Consider the following 20,685-nt stretch of genomic DNA (forward strand, 5'->3'; position numbering starts at 1 on the left):
TTTGCAGCCATCGTAAGATATTTGCGATAGCAGAGCCTTGTTGGCGACAACTATTTCATACTAAATACATTGTCTTGTTTAGAATACCAGTGTCTGTATATCGAATGTGTTTGCGGTCGTATATTAATGATTGTGGCACTAAGTTTTTGTTTTAATTCGAGATATATATCTGTTCGTACGTACGAAATTATTGTGAGGTAAATTCGGTTTGGGCTACTACAAGCATTAGGACAACAACAAACACCTTGTAAACACAGACACTGATATTCTAAATAAGAAAATGTATTTAATTTGTATGTTACGTCATTGAAAAGGCTCTATTTGTTGGAAACATTTTACAATGGTTGTAAACTCAGGACTGTCCCTTTAATTACATACTGAATTTTAGTTTTTTAAATATTTGCGTTTATTTTGTTGTCCAGTGTAATTAAAGCTGCAATCTGACCGCAGCATATTTATGAATGTAAAATACGGTAACCGTCAGGTTTCCTCATGCAGTGTATTAGTATTGAGGGATTGGGCATAGCCCAGTAGTAAAACGTTCGCCTGATGCGCGATCGGTCTGGGCTCGATCCTCATCTGTGGGCCCATTGGGCTATTTCTCGCTCAACCCAGTACATTGTACTTCACAGAGGGTGTAATAAAGGCTGCGGTTCGTGCTATCCTGTCTGAAAAATGGAGCATATAAAACACCCATTGCTGCTAATCGAAAAGAGTAACGTCTAGAGTGGCGACAGCGGATTTCCTCTCTCATTATGTGTGTGGTCCTTAAACAGAAAATAAAAATGTGTGTGTCGGTAGCAATGTTTTTTTTTCAAAAGAGAACAGAACCAAACGCGCTTAACTCTAACTTTATTACTGCTGGAGAGAGGCAGTAACCCCCTTCCCTCCGTCCCGAAAACTCGATCTACCACTGATCCCAGATCTGTTCAAATCCTCAAGTGGCTAATTGAAAAAGTTCCCGTTTATTGTCGGGTAATATATGGTGTTTGGGAAACCCGAGACGGTAATGTTATCTGCCCCGTTGTGATCCGTACTCGCGCATTAATATACGTAAACACGCGATATCAAGTGGGCGTGCCCATCTGTCACATTCCATATTAAAAGCTTCATGAAACAGATTTTCCCCCGGCTTCATTATTGAGGTATCTGTTTCCACAAGACGGAATAACTGTTATTATATTTAATGCGCTTATTCAAGGTCACTTCGTTCACTCTGTTTGACATGTGGCCTGTTACGGAGATTATCGAACTTTATATACTTTATATATATATATATATATATGTATGTATGTATGTATGTATGTATGTATGTATATATATATACATGTATATATATATATATATATTTATTGATTTATTTATCATATAATATCTTACGTTTTCATTGCAATCAAAGTATGTGATATTTTTCAGATCACATACTTTAAGAATTTGATAATTTTGCAAATTAGATGTAAATTAGTCGAGGTCTCGGCACTAGGTTTATTGACATTTAAGCAAACATACTTGGATGGCACTCCATGATTGACGTATGCATTCATAGTCATCAAATAAAAACATTTCAATGGCAATTTGATACTGAAAGCTGTCCAGCGTTCAGAAAACAAAATTGCGTGTACAGTTTACAAAAACACGTTGTATTAAGCTTGAGCTTATATCATAAAAAGATTATTACCCTCGTGTATTTCGGTATCGTCAATATTATATATTAGGAGGCTCGCATAATACAATTTTTATTCCTAATATATGATATTGACGATATCAAAAAACACTCTGGTTATAACCTCTATATATGTGTGTGTGTATATATATATATATATATATATATATATATATATATATATATATATATATATATATATATATATATATATATATATATACGATGATGATGATGATGATGATGATGATGATAGGTGTTTAAAAGATATGCATTTAATTTCAACTTCAATTTGTTTCTCTGCATATTTGTAAATATAACTATTATTTGATTTTGTAATCCGATAATGGACATCAAACAATGCTTATATTCTGTTGGTTAGAATTACACCCGAAATACTTAGAGTCATATTTGTGTTTGTATTATTGGTGCATTTACATATTTTGACACCCAATATCGGCGGCGGGACGTAGACCAGTGGTAAAGCGTTCGCTTGATGCGCGGTCGGTCTAGGATCGATCCCCGTCAGAGGACCCATTGCGCTATTTCTCGTTCCAGCCAGTGCTCCACAACTGGTATGTACTATCCTGTCTGTGGGATGGTGCATATAACAGATACCTTGCTGCTAATCGGAAAGAGTAGCCCATGAAGTGACGACAGCGGGTTTCCTCTCTCTCTCTCTCTCTCTCTCATATCTGTGTGGTCCTTAACCATATGTCTGACGCCATATAACCGTAAAATAAAATGTGTTGAGTGTGTCGTTAAATAAAATATTTACTTTCTTCCTTCCCAATATCGGATGTAGTTTTCATGCTGGGGTGCCGTTAAACATTCATTCATTACAAATTTTTTTATAATGCCTCGAAATACATTTTTCATAAGTCTAATACGGCACATACCTCTGAGAAACAACGGTTATGAAGATGAGATCTAGTCTATTTTTAGCGGGTATTTCCCCCATTTCATCGTCACAGACTCTTGTTTCATTATTTTGTAACTGTATGCAGATTTGTTACAGGTTTGTAGATTAACCAGACTTAGTGTCTATTTCCACGGGTCGATGCTAGGATCAGCACTTATATCAATTTCAGAATACTTGGTTTGTTAATGTACAAAACAACCCCCCCCCCCCCCCCACACACACACACACACACCCCACACCCCAACAACTCAACTGAGTATGGGTCTCATACCTTTCTCAGCCTTTGCTATGTAGTAGTAGTTTATTTACTTTAAGCCGTGTGGCCCATAAGCATACAATTATATACAATATTGTAAAACATAAACAATCATCAGAATAAACATAAACAAGTGGATGTGTATTTGGAGGATGTACAGTTATATATGATGCGGTCTTAAAGAGACATTCCTGAGTTTGCTGCACTTTTTAAGATGTTATCGACTAACAGAGACTTTTTAACGATTGTAATTACATATCAAATATATTTTTATGCATAAAATATTAGTGACTGTATATTAAACGTGTTTCTGATCGTTTAAATATTTGTACTAGGTTAAATTTCATCTTATTTCCTAAAATATTGTTTTTGTCGTACGTACGAAATTATTTGAAGGTAAAATCCAGTTTGGCTTCTTAAAAATATTAAGACAACCAGAAACACATTGAATATACAGACACTGATATTCTAAACAAAAAAATGTATTTAATGTGTAAGTTTAATCGTAGAAATATTTTATTAGTCAGAAACATCTTACAATGCAGCAAACTCGGGAATGTACCTTTAAATGTAATGCATATTTTAAATATGTTCCAAGGTTACAAAGTTGTTTCTATTCTGAACAGACAGTAATTGTATTAATTTAAAAACAGACGGTCTTAACCAGTAGTATTTGTTTTTAGTTACAATATGCGAATATAAAAATACAATGAACATATTAAAATAAAATGAAATTCATCTTCAGTGTTATCCTGATTACATATACAACATTCGTTAAATTCCATAATATATTTCTTGTTCAATGAGTAACTGGTGCGATGAAACATGGAATTTTGTGATAAGAGGCGAACAACAAATAGGTAATGATACCCCCAGATACTATTGTAAACAAAAGGTATCTGTTAAATTCCTTAAAATATTACATTTTGGTGAACAGTTCAACAATTTGCCTATGATATGTAACATTATAATGTTGAAGCACCTAGAGAAAATGAGCAATTCTGGGAAATTTTAAATTATAGGGAAAAACAATTACGAGGAATAGTACAGAACAGAAGAGAATAGAACAGAACAGAACTTCGGTGTTACATTTAAAATGGTTTGCAAACATTTCAGCAACTTAAAAAAAAAGAAAATCAAACATTCAAATAACCGAAGAGAATAGAACAGAACAGAACTTCGGTGTTACATTTAAAATGGTTTGCAAACATTTCAGCAACTTAAAAAAAAAGAAAATCAAACATTCAAATAACTGAATAAATACATTTAAGACACATAGTTAATCACTTTCACAAATGTACACAATAATATAGATGTAATATAATCCAACTTACAAATAAGTAACTTACGAAATATATAATTATAAGTGTTTAAACTCATCATTAATCAAATTAATAAATGCACATAATTTCTTCATATTTGATATTTTGGGGGAGTTAAATAGCTACATAATTTAAATGTATTTTATTTATTTATCATTGGCTATTGTATGTCAAACATTTGATAATTTTTGACATATAGTCTTAGAGTGGAAATCCGCTACATTTCTCCAGTTGTAGTAAGGGATCTTTTACATACACCATAACACAGACACGATAGCACATACCACGACCTTTGATATACTAGTGCCGTTAGTGGAGCACTAACTAGGACGAGAAATAGCGTAAATGGGTCCACCGACGTGGATCGAGCATAAAGCGAACGCATAACCCCTGGGCTACGTCCCGCCCTGGGGAGTAGAAATATTCATACGATTTAAAGGCCTTAGACTCTAACTGGATGTAATGATTGTCATTTGACCGGCCTCGGTGGCGTCGTGGTAGGCCATCGGTCTACAGGCTGGTAGGTACTGGGTTCGGATCCCAGTCGAGGCATGGGATTTTTAATCCAGATACCGACTCCAAACCCTGAGTGAGTGTTCCGCAAGGCTCAGTGGGTACGTGTAAACCAGTTGCACCGATCAGTGATCCATAACTGGTTCAACAAAGGCCATGGTTTGTGCTATCCTGCCTGTGGGAAGCGCAAATAAAAGATCCCTTGCTGCTAATCGGAAGAGTAGCCCATGTAGTGGCGACAGCGGGTTTCCTCTCAAAATCTGTGTGGTTCTTAACCATATGTCTGACTCCATATAACCGTAAAATAATGTGTTGAGTGCGTCGTTAAATAAAACATTTCTATCTTTCTGATTGTCATTTGATATCAGCAGTGACTGATATCATAGACATGTATTTATGTCTCTGCATTTTCTCCCGTCTCAACCATTACCCCAGGACTGGTATATCAAAAATCGCGGTATCTGTAGCAACATGCATATTAAAGGTCCCTTTCGTTGATGGGAAAATACAGTGGCTTTCCTCTAACATTGTTTAAAATTAGCACATGCTTGACATCCAGTAGCTGATGATTTATTAATAGATGGTTGTTATTAAACAAAACAAAACTTTTACGATCTGTACAAAATTCTAAACGACAATGGCCGGTGTTCTTGTATTCATTGCATTTCAACTTTGTTTCGTGCCTATATCTAATTAAGGTTCATGCACGCTGTCCTAGGCACACACCTCAGCTATCTGGGCTGTCTGTCCAGGACAGTGGGTTAGTTGTTAATTGTTAGTAGTTAGTGAGAGAGAAGAGGGTGTAGTGTAGCCTTACACCTACCCACTGAGTCGTTGAAGCTCGCTCTGGGTGGGAGCCGGTACCGGGCTGCGAACCATGTACCTACCAGCCTTATTTTCAGATGGCTTAATCACGGTTTTTCGTGCAAATTACTTTTCCTCCTGTTTTTTTCTATCAAAGGTAGATAACTCCATCGAAACGTTGCGTCACGAATGCTTTTGAAAATAAAATAAATACATTAAAGTATGTTTTCTGTCAAAAAGATTCCTTGTTACTTATGGAAAAATGTAGCGGCTATCATCTCTAAGACTATATGTCCAAATGTTTGACATCCAATATCAATTATTAATCAATGTGCTCTAGTGGTATCGTTAAACAAAATTTTAACTTTTAAGTCTTCCTCAAAATATCATTTCGATATTGCCCAGTTTTTTTACAGAAGATATTCTGACATAAAACTTGTATTGGAATGCAAGTAAAAGTAAACGGTGGTATGTAACCTAAAACTCTGTTATTTGGATGTGTCAAAAACACCCGAATCTTGTTTTATTACATTATGCTATGGTCATTGGAAGGAAGGAAGGAAATGTTTTATTTAACGACGCACTCAACACATTTTGTTTACGGTTATATGGCGTCGGACATATGGTTAAGGACCACACAGATATATAGAGAGGAAACCCGCTGTCGCTACTTCATGGGCTACTCTTTTCGATTAGCAGCAAGGGACCTTTTATATGCACCATCCCACAGACAGGATAACACATACTACGGTCTTCGATATACCAGCCATGGTGCACTGGCTGGAGCGAGAAATAGCCCAATGGGCCCACTGACGCGGATCGATCCTAAACCGACCGCGCATCAAGCGAACACTTTACCACTGGGCTAACGTCCCGCCCCGCTATTGTCATTGTGTATGACCTGTACCACGGCTATGTGGAAAGTGCGCGTCTGTAAAGGTCGTTTCCCATTTGCGTGTTTTAAGGCGAGAAATGGAAAACGATTTTATAGTTATCAATGTGTGCACGTTTTTCTTTTATATATGTTTTATATTTTAATTTTAATTTTAATTTTTAATTTTAATTTTAATTTTAATTTTAATTTTAATTTTAATTTTAATTTTAATTTTAATTTTAATTTTAATTTTAATTATTATTATTATTTTAACTTTTTTTTATAACCGCGTATACACCACGACATCACCCTGCAAACTAACTAAATAAACAACAACAACAACAAAACGCGCATCTTAAAAAACATCTTAAAGTATCCCTTGCTGCTAATCAATACAAGCGGTGGATACGGGTTTCTTCTCCCGTTCGGTGTGCTTCTTTAAATTTCCATTTGCAAAATCTCAAACACTATGACCGCTCCGCTGTTTAAACAATGCGTTTAGAGATGTCTTTAAATAACCAACCGGCAGACAGACAAACTATTTATTTACATCTTACCCACGTATGCAATAAATACAATAAATAAAATGTCAGTGGTGCAGATTGTCTGTATTGGAACATCTCAGACGTTTGGTCGGTTATTTCAGCTGGCATTCATTCATCTATTTATAGATTAATTCATTAATTCTGTCGTTCCTTCCTTCCTTCACTCACTCATTTATTCGTTGGATCAATCATTCATTTATTCATTCATTCATCCGGGGTCGGGATGTAGCCCAGTGGTAAAGCGTTCGCTTGATATGCGATCTATCTAGCATCGATTCCCGTCGGTGGGCCCATTGGGCTATTTCTCATTCCAGCCAGAGCTTCATAACTGGTACAGCAAAGGCCCTGGTATGTACTCTCCTGTCTGTGGGATGGTGCATATAAAAGATCCCTTGCTGCTAATCGAAAACAGTAGCCCATGAAGTGGCGACTGCGGGTTTCCTCTTTCAATATCTGTGTGATCCTCAACCATAAGTCCGACGACATATAAACGTAGAAAACATTTGTTGAGTGCGTCGTTAAATAAAACATTTCCTTCGTTCGTTCATTCGTTCGTTCGTTCGTTCGTTCGTTCCTTCCTTCCTCCCTTCATTCATCATTCATTCATTCATTCATCCATACTCATTTGCCCGCCCATCCATCCAACCATCCATCCATCCATCCATCCATCCATTTATCCATCCACCCGTCTGTATGTTCGTTCCTTCAGTCAGTCAGTCATTCACGTATTAATTTAGGAACAGAATACTGTTCTTTAATATACTCTTCAAAAGAAGAAACGCAAAACCACATTGTCGTAACATTTGGAGAATTGATTTAATTATTGAATGGTGAGTCCGATAATTACCAAATGTTGCAGGATTGTTCACAATTCACTCTAGTCCATTGTGAGTAAGTGATAGGACACACCACCAAGGTCAAGGTCATCTGGAGTCAATACCGGGTGTGGCCTCCGCGTGTGTTGACAACTGCCTGGCACCGCCTGCCCATTGAAGCAACCAGAGTACGGATGACGTCCCGGGGGATGGTGGCCCACTCGGCCTGCAAGGCTGCTGCCAGCTCGGGCAGGGTCTGGGGCTGTGGTTGTCGCTGTCGGAGGCGTCGGTCCAACTCGTCCCATAGATGCTCAATTGGGTTCAAATCCGATGATATCGATGGCCAAGGAAGGACATTAATGTTGTTGTTCTGTAGGAAAGCCGTTGTGAGACGTGCTGTGTGAGGCCTGGCGTTGTCATGTTGGAACACTGCGTTGGCGTTGGCCATAACTGGAACGATGTGTGGCCGGAGGATCTGGTCAATGTAGCCCTGTGCATTCAGGTTGCCCTGCACGTGGACCAGGTCAGTTCTGCCAGTGTGTGAGATGGCTGCCCACACCATGACACTACCCCCGCCGAATCTGTCCACTTCCTGCACGCAGTTTGCCGCATAACGTTCACCACGACGCCTATACACGCGACATCTTCCATCATGACGTCGGAGCAGAAATCGGGACTCGTCACTGAACCACACCTGTCTCCATCGCAGTTGAGGCCATTGTCGATGAATCTGGCACCACTGCAGTCGGAGTCGACGGTGTTGTGGTGTTAAGATGACACCTCGAACTGGACGTCTGGCACGAATTCCTACCTCACGTAGGCGGTTCCGTACGGTCTGGTCGGATATCCTGCGCAAACCTGGTATTGCTGCGGCTGTGGAGGTGGCAGTAGTCAATCGTTTCCGAAGGTGGCGTACCCGGATGTAGCGGTCCTGCCCGGGGGTAGTGACCCGTGGTCGACCGGATCTAGGGAGGTCACGTGTTGATCCATGTTGCTGGTAACGGTCCCACAGTCTGGAGATGGTGCTTGGGGACACATGGAATGCCCTGGCAACGGCCGTTCTGGATTCGCCTGCGTCTAGTCGGCCGATGGCATTGTTTCTCTGCGGTTCACTGAGACGTGGCATGTCCTGGATTGTCAACTGTCGGCCAGATACAGAGGCCAGGCAAGCGAACACCCTGCACTTTTATACTGTCGGTGTTCATGTTGCACGTGCAGACAACGCACGTGCAGTGGTGACATGGTTTGCACGTGGCTGCGTTTTTGCGAATATTCACATTTTGGAACTTTATTGTACAGTAGCTGCGTTTTATCGAATGTAACCGTGGGAATGTGTTTGGGACATGCAATGACCTTATATTCACAAAGCATGAACCGGTAGGAAACATAAAATCGGAGTTATAACCCATTTGTACCCTTTTGCGTTTCTTTTTTTGAAGAGTATATATCAAGAAATGCGCGCTCTCGAATAATTAAAAAACACATGTTAGAAAAATACCTATTCAGCTTGAGTCACCTATTTGTCTCGTTTTATTACAAAGCATGACAGTACACATATAGTGAACGTGTGTGGGGGTATTGTTTAACGACACCACTAGAGCACAATGCTTTATTAATCATCAGCTATTGGATGTCAAACATTTGGTAATTCTGACATATAGTCTTAGAGAGGAAACCCGCTACATTTTTTCCATCAGTAGCAAGGGATCTTTTATATGCACCATCCCACAGACAGGATAGCACATACCACGGTATTTTATATGCCAGTCGTGGTGCACTGGCTGGTACGAGAAATAGCCCAACTGGTCCACTGACAGGAATCGATCCTAGACTGACCGCGCAACAAGCGAAAGCTTTACCAATGGGCTACGGCCTGCACTTGAAAGTGGAAAAGGGCTATTTACATTACACTGCATAACATTATATTATATACGAAGACATACAGCACCCAGGGGCGGATCTAGGAAATACTTTTGGGGGATGGGGTCAAAGGGAAAAGGACACATGGTCAAACTCGCGAAAAAGACCCCCTCAAACTTACAAACTTATTTGTGCGTTCGTTCGTGGGCAGAACATAGCCCAGTGGTAAAGCGCTCACATGATACGATGTCAGTCTAGGATCGATCCTCATCAGCGGGCCATTTTCGGCTAAATATCGTCTATGGGATCGGATAAAAAGACATATTGCGTGGCGGCAGCGGGTTTCCTCTCTTATTATCTGTGTGGTCCTTATCCATATGTTCAAATAGCTATATAATTGTAATTAAAATGTGTTGAGTGAGTCGTTAAATAAAAATTTCTTCTTTACATAAAACACACGCTCGCACGTTCGGACGCACACATACAAACACACACACATACACACACACACACACACACACACACACACACACACACAGCCACACACACACACATACGCACACATACAAACACACACACACACACATACACACACATACACACACACACACACACACACACAGCCACACAGCCACACACACACACATACGCACACATACAAACACACACACACACACACACACACACACACACACACAGCAACACAATTTTACATGCGTTTCAATGGCAGATGACATTTGTGTAGTGAGACCATAATGTAAAACATGGAATTACTGTTTATCCCCAAAGATATAAGTATAACAAGCCAAAATCAGAATGTACTAAAGTTGTGTCGGAAATAGAATAAAACTGATTTTCGTTGATTATTTCTTTCATATTAAACTGACAAGCAAATATTTTGTAAATATCAATTTAATGATACTCTACCTAATTTAGCATTTTCTTGTTTGGGCTCTCATTGATTTCGGTAAACATGTGATTTGTGCACTTTATTGGAACAGACTATAACACATTTAGATCGACGTGTCAATTTCATTTACCCTTAAACAAACTTTTAATTTAAAGCGGCAAGTTAACTGAGTATTTTGAATTGCAGCATAAATTATTAATTATTATCAGCATATTTAGTGACTATAAATTCAATATAAGTACATTAGAAATTTACACAATCTTGCAACCACTTAAAGGTGCTATATCATAGTTATAATTGAGCATCTGTTTGTGATAAAGATTCTCCAATAAAAATGTATTTTCTACTAGTAGTTAAAATTATTTTGTTAGAATCATTTATGGGCATATAGTTGAAGGTGTAGTCTTTTTTTTATTTTTTTTATTTGCAATAGCTGTCATTATGCAACTTGGAGATAGCTCCTTTAATACATAACACATTTAATACCAGTATAATAGATCACACACTCAAAATGGTTCTTGACAGTTTTGCTCAAAAGTTACTTACAAATGTCTACAAATGTTTTGTTTTAGAAAGGGATAGGGGTAAACCGTCATCAGAGACGGTCCCTCACATATTGCAACAACAATGAAATTAACACTTCGATCAAAATGTGTTATAGTCTGTTCCAATAAAATACACAAATCACCTGTTTACTGACATCTTTCATTTAATTCCAAGAGTAAAACCACCTTGTACATCAATGAGAGCCCAAACAAGTAAATGTTAAATTAGGTAGAGTATTATTAAATAGATATGTACAAAATATTTACCTGTCAGTTTAGGGACGGTCCATAAATATCGATGTGCTTCACAATCCGAACACTGTTCGGAAGGGGGGGGGGGGGGGGGGAGGGGGTAAAAGCCATGTTCGGATTGCTTTTCAGGTAAAACATCGGTCCATCGAAGGTCAATGTTTCTTACAATTCGAAACAAGGGGGAGGGGGTAAACGCCATGTTCTGATTGCTTTTCAGGCCATAACATCGGTATTTTGAGGGCTAGTTTTTTGCGGCGGCGCTATCTACAATTGTCATCTACTGCATCAATAAAAGTCATCTTGTAGTACACATTATATCAATGTTTTTATGTTAGGATTAGGGGAGGGGGGGGGGGAGAGGGGTCAAACCCAATCCTAACATTGTTAGGATTATGAAAACCATTGACATTTATGGACCGTCCCTTAATATGAAAGACATAATCGCCGAAAATCGGTTTTATTCTATTTCCGACACTACACTAGTGTAGCATCCTTATAGGAAGGTCATTTCATCGATTTGGTTTTTAGCCAAGCTTATGGGGGCCCTATTGAAGCCCAAAATGCCCCAACTGCCCAAGATGTCCCAACTGAGACATCTTGGGCGGACACCGGCCCAATATGTCCCAATTGGGACATCTTAGGAAATTGGGATATTTTGGGCTTCAGCAGAGCGCTCTTTGGGTAAATATTGCAAACATGTCAATTTTATTTATTTTAATTTTATTTTGTTTGTATATCTTTTTTTCTTTTTTTTCTTCTTTTTTCTTTTTTCTTTTTTTTTTTGGGGGGGGGAGGTTTGTCAAGAATTGATAGGTTAGTGTTCTTAAATGTAAGATATTGTAAAAGATCAAAATTCAAGGTCACAAGGTCAAAATCCAAATTCACCCTAATTTCTGTGATTTTGTGCATAATGATTTTTTTCGAATGTACAGTCATAGTGAGAAACAAAAAAAGAAAGAAAGAAATGTTTTATTTAACGACGCACTCAACACATTTTATTTACGGTTATATGGCGTCAGACATATGGTTAAGGACCACACAGATTTTTGAGAGGAAACCCGCTCTCGCCACATAGGCTACTCTTTTACGACAGGCAGCAAGGGATCTTTTATTTGCGCTTCCCACAGGCAGGATAGCACAAACCATGGCCTTTGTTGAACCAGTTATGGATCACTGGTCGGTGCAAGTGGTTTACACCTACCCATTGAGCCTTGCGGAGCACTCACTCAGGGTTGGAGTCGGTATCTGGATTAAAAAACCCATGCCTCGACTGGGATCTGAACCCAGTACCTACCAGCCTGTAGACCGATGGCCTAACCACGACGCCACCGAGGCCGGTACATACGGTATGCGTCCTATGCCTAGGCTTATGGGATGATTTGTATGGAGAAAAGGGTAGAATGAATTTACCATGGAATGTTTTGAATGTACTGATTTCCGCTTGAACACAACACACATAATGCATGTGGTATAAAATAACACACATCTTAGATACACCAGTCACGTATATTAGTAGCAAACATTCAAGCAATAAAGACACCCCAAAGAATGCAGTTTGTCACAGTTTGTTCAATTCGTTAGTCGCCAGGGGCTATTATAACACACACTCACACACACACACACACGCACGCACGCACACACACACATACACACACATACACATACACAAAGACAAACGCACACATACATATACACACACAGAGACATACACACAGACACACACACGGGCACACACACACACACACACACATACACAGACACACACAGACACAGACACACACACACCAACACACACAGACACACACACACACACACACACACACACACACACACACACACACGTACATACACACACCTGCACGGCCTCGTGCGCAAACATTTCCACAACATAAAATTTACTTTTTGATTTATTTAATTTATGTTATTTTTAAAGTATTTCTGCAGTAGTTGTATAAAAAACGGACGCTAGTAAACACTCCAGCCTAAACGTATGGGAAGATGGAAGAAGGAAATGTTTTATTTAACGACGCACCCACATGGGCTACTCTTTTCGATTAGCAGCAAGGGATCTTTTATATGTACCATCCCACAGACAGGATAGTGCATACCACGGCCTTTGGTATACCAGTCGTGGTGCACTGGCTGGAACGAGAAATAGCCCAATGGGCCCACCGACGGGGATCGATCCTGGACCGACCGCGCATCGAGCAAGCGCTTTACCACTGGGCTACGTAATCGATTTTTTTTTTTTACGGACCGCATCAGTACCGGATATATACGTGTGCTAGTAAACCTAGCTTTATTGTCAGACATGCACTGTAAACCAGAACACCGGCCTCGGTGGCGTCGTGGTTAGGCCATCGGTCTACAGGCTGGTAGGTACTGGGTTCGGATCCCAGTCGAGGCATGGGATTTTTAATCCAGATACCGACTCCAAACCCTGAGTGAGTGCTCCGCAAGGCTCAATGGGTAGGTGTAAACCACATGCACCGACCAGTGATCCATAACTTGTTCAACAAAGGCCATGGTTTGTGCTATCCTGCCTGTGGGAAGCGCAAATAAAAGATCCCTTGCTGCTAATCGGAAAGAGTAGCCCATGTAGTGGCGACAGTGGGTTTTCTCTCAAAATCTGTGTGGTCCTTAACCATATATCTGACGCCATATAACTGTAAATAAAATGTGTTGAGTGTGTCGTTAAATAAAATATTTCTTTCTTTCTTTGTAAACTACAACGTGCAACTTTCATATTGATCGGAACCAATCGGAACTGGAGTTTAACGACACCACTAGAGCACATTGATTAATTAATCATCGGCTATTGGATCTCTAATATTTCGCAAGTCTGACTCCTAGTCATCAGAGGAAACCCGCTACATTTTCCTAATGCATAATCCTGCGACGCAAACACCTGAAGCGAGCACTCAACCGACTGAGCTAAATTCCGCCCCCAATCGGAAGTAATCGGAACCAATCGGAAATTATCGGAATTAAGATTATTCAGTATTGTGAAACTTTGCAGTAACTTTTATCTCTACACAGCTCGTTATAAAATCTTAATGCCACACGTGTTTGTTTTTAAACTTGATGTAATATATGACCATAAATCACTAAATAAAGGAAGCCTCCAGCAATATAATATTATATTTCCGTGGGCCCTACATGAGAAATGCACTGTTTGACGCAGTAAAGCATCTCGGTTGCGTGTAGTTTATCGCACGTGGTATCGCGATGTCTTGGTTTCAAACAGAGATTTTTACACAGATTGCTGCTTTTTAGTATTTTGCGTCTTCTGTGTATACTTCTTTCTATAGTGTGACGTATCCTGTTTTCGGTCAGTCGGTACAATCGTGTAGGTATTCATCCCAGGTCATTTACAACGAAATCAACTTAACCCAGTTTCTTTTTATCTTTTTTTCCCCCTTATTTAGTTTTTTCTCCCTTCTTCGTTTTATTTATTTTATTTGAAAGATCTGTGAAAAAATATTTTATTATTATATTATATTATATTATATTATATTATATTATATTATATTATTATTATTATTATTATTTATTTATTTTTATTATTATTATTTTTTTATTATTATTTTTTGTTTTTGATTTTTTGTTGTTGTTTTTTGTTAGGACCAGCTTATTTCATAAAAAGAAATAGATGTTTGTGTAACATTAGAACAGACTGACTCCATAGATATTATTTATTTATTTTAATAAAAAAAAGTTTCTTTTGTTTAACGACACCACTAGAGCACTTTGATTAGTTAATCATCAGCTATTGAATGTCAAACACAATTATAACATGTAGTCATTAGAGGAAACCCGCTACATTGATTTCTAATGCAGCAAGGGATACTTTATATGCACTTTCCCACAGACAGGAAAGCACGTACCACGGTGTTATGTACTACCCTGTCTGTGGGGTGGTGCATATAAAAGATCCCTTGCTGCTAATCGAAAAGAGTAGCCCGTGAAGTGGCGACAGCGGGTTTCATCTCTCAATATCTGTGTGGTCCTTAACCATATGTCAGACGCCATATAACCGTAAATAAAATGTGTTGAGTGCGTCGTTAAATAAAACATTTATTTCCTTTTTTCTTTCTGACTGGAACGAGAAAAAAAAATCTGCTGAATGGATCCACCAGATGGTTCGATCCTGCGACGTAGTCACTTCAAGCGAGCACTCAACCGACTGAGTTAAATCCCGGCCCTTCTTAATAGCTACTGATTGATTAAGCCCGATGTTGGGGTGAAATGAAATATCGTATAACAGTTTAAATATTCATTTGTTTAATATTAATGTTCAATTTGTCTTTTTTCCATAAACCGGTCTACAGTATTTTTTATTAATAATTTTACAATTTTTATATTCATTTTGATTATCATATACCCGTACTTGACGACGTGTTCTTTGTGTTGGGGTGTCGTTAAACATTCATCCATTCATTCATCCATCCACTCATTCATTCATTACTTTAATTCACAACGCCCCGCTTTAATCTAGTGGGTTAGACAAGGTACACACCTAAGTCACAGCTTATACATGTTCTCTGCGTACATACACGTTTTATTGGTGATACAAGTAAAACTACGGCCACACAAACAGATGGATTGTATCTCCTCTATTTAGCCCTTAGTTTACCACCGACTCCATTGCGTGGGTGTTTATTAATGTACACTCCAAACTTTCTTTGCTGTGCGCACACCCACTTGTGAAATATGAATGGGTGTTTGCGCTGCTTACAGACATGTATTGTAAACTTGCGTCTAAAGCCGAGGACATCAAAGCGGTTTCAAACTTAGTCCGTATACACGGGAGCTAGTTTGTCTCCGAATCAAGAGAGGAGTTTGCCTAGTACGAATGTCATCGTACTCTGTGGGTAGTCTTGGCGGCTCTTTGCTTGTGCAGATTTTTTTGTGTTTGTTTTTTTTACTTCTTTTTTTTCTTTTCTTTTTTTTACCTCACTTTTCTTTTCTTCTCTTCGTTTTTTTTTTCTTTTTTCTCTTGTGTTTTTTTTTCTTTCTTTTTTTTTTTTTTTTTTTTTTTTTTTTTTTTTTTTTTTTTTTTTTTTCAATAACAATGCGAAAACCGAAATAATATATCCACCTTAATATATAACAATCAATAAACAGATTTGTTTAACAAATTAAATGTAAGACAAAATAACATTATACGTATTTTTATTTCAGCTAAATTTGTTTACATATTTTACAACTGATATAGTGTTACGTGGACTGATTTGGTAAACTGTATACTCAAAACAGACCCAGATTTTCCTTTTTACACATATATATATATATACCCCTAACAATTAACCGACTGTCCTGGAGAGACTACCCCAGATAGCTGATGTGTTTGCCCAGGACAGCGTGCTTGAACCTTAATTGGATGTAAGCACTAAAATAAGTTGAAATTATATATATATATGTGGTTAATGAAAGAACCTTTAAAACTCGCTCTGGGTGGGAGCCGTTACCGGGCTGCGAACCCTGTACCTGCCAACCTTATGGCCTAACCACACCACCACCGAGGGTGGGTTTTTTTGGGTGTTTTTTTTGTTTTTTGTTTTTTTTTTGGGGGGGGGCTTATAAGGTGTATACTACCATATCAAATCCCATAGACGACAATAGTAACATATGGATAAAATTCCTACCTGCAGTGTATCAATCGACATGAACACCACGGATATAAATACTACCACCCCTCACCCTTAAACTGAATCAGAAAAAAACAATTGGGGGTGAAGCTGCTCATTTCGGAAATAATGGGTAGCGTCTATGACTACCCTAGTTCCGCACAACATTTGAGTACATTTCTTTTTACACGTACCCCATACACGTTTCAAGCTCAAGGCTACTCGACACAATGGTACTAGATGAAATAAAATTACATACATATTTTGCACAGATGATTCTAATTATTTTTTACCAACACATTGACATTTATAACCAATCACAGGACTTGTGGTGTTAACTTCTCTATCAAAAACCGGAAGTTATTTGGTTATCACAGGTCTTTGGTGGACCAATCGTTGCAGATTTGGGGTGTGTGGGGGTGGGGAATGTTGGGGGGGGGGGGGGGGGGTAGATTTGATCATATGACACGAGTACCCGAGGCAAGTAATTATCATCGTATGCCTGGAGGGCATACTGCGATCTTTTTCCTCCTGTGCATAACTGTTTTAAACGACATGTTATATTGTGGATGGTGGGTTAAAAGTTAAAGCTCGTTGATTTACTAATCATAATCATCGGCAATGTGTGTGTGTGTGTGTGTGTGTGTGTGTGTGTGTGTGTGTGTGTGTGTGTGTCCAATACGGATTTTCACTACAACGTGAACGAGTACAATGAAATTCCATATTGTAAACAAAATTGTATAATAACCTTTTATTATATATATATATATATATATATATATATATATATATATATATATATATATATATATATATATATATAGATCGGGTGGCCCGAAAACAAATCGATAACGCTACTAAATATGGAATTATTTTTAAAATGCGTTAATATTAACGTTAATATGTAACACATTACTATGTGGATATTTAATACCTTCAGTCAAAATAACATTTTAGGCTCATAGGTCAAATATTGTTAAAATAGCAACAGATTGAAAACTATAAGTTAAAAAAAATATTTTAAAACGCGAAGCCAGACAATAGGTCAATAAGCTGCGTTTTGGCTTTACTTCCACGTTTAAATGTGTTATTATTTTAACATTATTTGACCTGAAGGAAAAACGTTTTCACTGAATATGGCAAGTACCCATATAGTAATGGGTGCAGGAATGGCGGAGCAGAGGAGGGGTAAATAAATTATTGGTAGTAAATCTTAAGGCAGAGATTAAATGTATTTGTAGAGTGCAGGAAATTGCATTTCAGGACATCTAGTTTTCGAAATTTAACGGGGGATGTGAGGGAACATGCTCTTAATTTTGTTTTCGCCTGTGGCGATATTAATTGTTTTAGAGGGCCGTGTGCAGTTCCAATATGCACTTAAGTCCAGGTGGCCAGTAGTTACGTAATACCTCCGCGAGTGCGGTTTTTACAACCGTGATTTTGGCGACTAGGCGTCATTAAATCTGACCATCTGAGAAAAAAATACCGCTTCGTTACTGTGGAAATATACACATCATAAGATTCATAAGGTTCCGCGTCCTGTCTCCGGACCAGTCTGGGATTTATGATAAATAGCTAGGGTTTTAGAGATATCGGGGAGAAACATAGGAAGGCTTCCAGGGATCGCTGTCGGTCCGGACTGGTAAATAATTTTATTTCTGCTCTGTGTATAACCTTGATGTGATTGATGTGACTTTAAATATTTTAATACTGTATTATACCAATATTATTACTGTAGGCTCACCGTTCTGATATATATATATATATATATATATATATATATATATATATATATATATATATATATATATATAAGCTTATCCAGTTATCCTAGAAGACCTAGATAAACTGTAGGTTATTGTCTTTATTGTGATAGGTACCAATACTAATTCTGTGTTACAAGGTTACTGAATGAGTAGTTAAGGGTTAATTAAAAATTAACCAGTTAGGAATAGAGTTGTAATTCCTTCATTAATTAAGTTCCCCTGGAAGCGTTTCTCAATTATCACACGTTACTGAACGAGTAGTAAGGGTTAATTAAAAATTAACCAGTTAGGAATAGAGTTGTAATTCCTTTATTAATTAAGTTCTCCTGGAAGCGTTTCTCAATTATCACACGTGTGGGTGTTGTGTCACGGTGAAATGATTAGCATATTGTGTAAACTAGACACCTAGAGATTAACTAATTAAGTGATCAGTTCTGGGTTGTTATTATTTGTTGTTGTTGTTAATTAACTACTGCGGCAGTACATTGGTCTGCGTAGTAGTAATACAGATTCCAAAGTGTATTGTGTTTTTGTTGTGTTTTCCAGTGAACTAAACGTGCTATATTACATATACTTTATATAGATCGTATCTCTGATCATACCTAGACGAGCCACTCGGGTAAATACTGCTCGATACAGAGAGATCTAATAGATATTCAGTTAGGAGAGATATTTGGATAATCGTGTTTCATCCAGTTACGGGTATTATAGGATCCCCGTGACAGGGGAGTATATCTCCGAAACCCCCAGAACCTTTGCTTTTCGCCCTCGATCTCAGTCAGCCCCCTTAATATCTACTTATGTCCGCCGTGCCTGGGGTGTATAATATCACAGATACAGACCTCAGATTTATTTGTAATATTCCATATTCATTAGGGTTCTCGTGGTGAGTTTTCGGGCCATCCGATACAATGCTACTATAAACAAAACCGCTCGTGAACGTGTGTATGGCAATGTTTGGCGTGCTTCCCTCTCAACTCTGTTCAAGCACGCCTGTCGCGAGCACAGCCTCTGACTCCGCCATAGTTCTGTACAAGACAGGTCATACTGACTGTATACAAATGTTCTATCTTGTTTTCAGAAAATATCACCGTGATGAACATATATCTCAAACCACGGCTGACCAATCACAGCGAGCGTTACTGGTCTCAGATCATGAGTGTCCAATCAGGAGGAACTTTACTGGTTACTCGGTACGACCCGCCAATGATTAAAGATGTTACTTGATGACATGAAGTTCTGAATCAAAGCAATGTTGTTTTTTATTCGTTTCACGTAAGTAAACACATAATACAGTTATTACCAGTAGTGTTATTAATATATAGTTTTTAAGTTATAATAATAATAATAATAATAATCACGATTGTGATAAATTAGTAGTAGTAGTAGTAGTAGTAGTAGTAGTAATAGCAGCAGAAGCAGCAGCAACATAAGTAACAGTGACATCAACATAAGTAGCAGTCATAGTAACAGCAGCAGCAGTAGTAGTAACAACAGAAGCAGTAATAGTAGTAGCAGTAGTAATAATAGTAGCTGTAGCAGCAGCAGTAGTGGTAGTAGTAGCAGTAGCAGCAGTAGTAACAGCAGCAGCAGTAGTAGTAACAACAGAAGCAGTAGTAATAGTAGTAGCAGTAGTAATAATAGTAGCTGTAGCAGCAGCAGTAGTGGTAGTAGTAGCAGTAGCGGCAGTAGTAACAGCAGCAGCAGTAGTAGTAACAACAGAAGCAGTAGTAATAGTAGTAGCAGTAGTAATAATAGTAGCTGTAGTAATAATAGTAGCTGTAGCAGCAGCAGTAGTGGTAGTAGTAGCAACAGTAATAATAGTAGTAGCAGCAGTAGCAGCAGTAGCAGCAGTGGCAGCAGTAGTAGCAGCAGTAGTGGTAGTAGTAGCAACAGTAATAATAGTAGTAGCAGCAGTAGCAGCAGTAGCAGCAGTGGCAGCAGTAGTAGCAGCAGTAGTAGTAGTAAAAGCAGCAGTAGTAATAGTAGTAATAGTAACAGTAGTAGT

The 20,685-nt window shown here is 38.3% G+C and overlaps 1 long non-coding RNA gene across 1 annotated transcript in view; it reads left to right on the forward strand.

Moving 5' to 3' along the window:
* Positions 1 to 19,943, forward strand: part of LOC121387829 — a 114,103-nt gene extending 94,160 nt beyond the window's left edge. Inside the window, exon 3 of the long non-coding RNA XR_005959888.1 lies at positions 19,759 to 19,943. This is a non-coding gene — a long non-coding RNA (uncharacterized LOC121387829). The remainder of the gene's footprint in view (positions 1 to 19,758) is intronic.
* Positions 19,944 to 20,685: the final 742 nt, after the last annotated feature.

This window comes from Gigantopelta aegis, chromosome 13 (assembly GCF_016097555.1).
Source record: "Gigantopelta aegis isolate Gae_Host chromosome 13, Gae_host_genome, whole genome shotgun sequence".
Classification (NCBI taxonomy): Eukaryota; Metazoa; Mollusca; class Gastropoda; order Neomphalida; family Peltospiridae; genus Gigantopelta; species Gigantopelta aegis.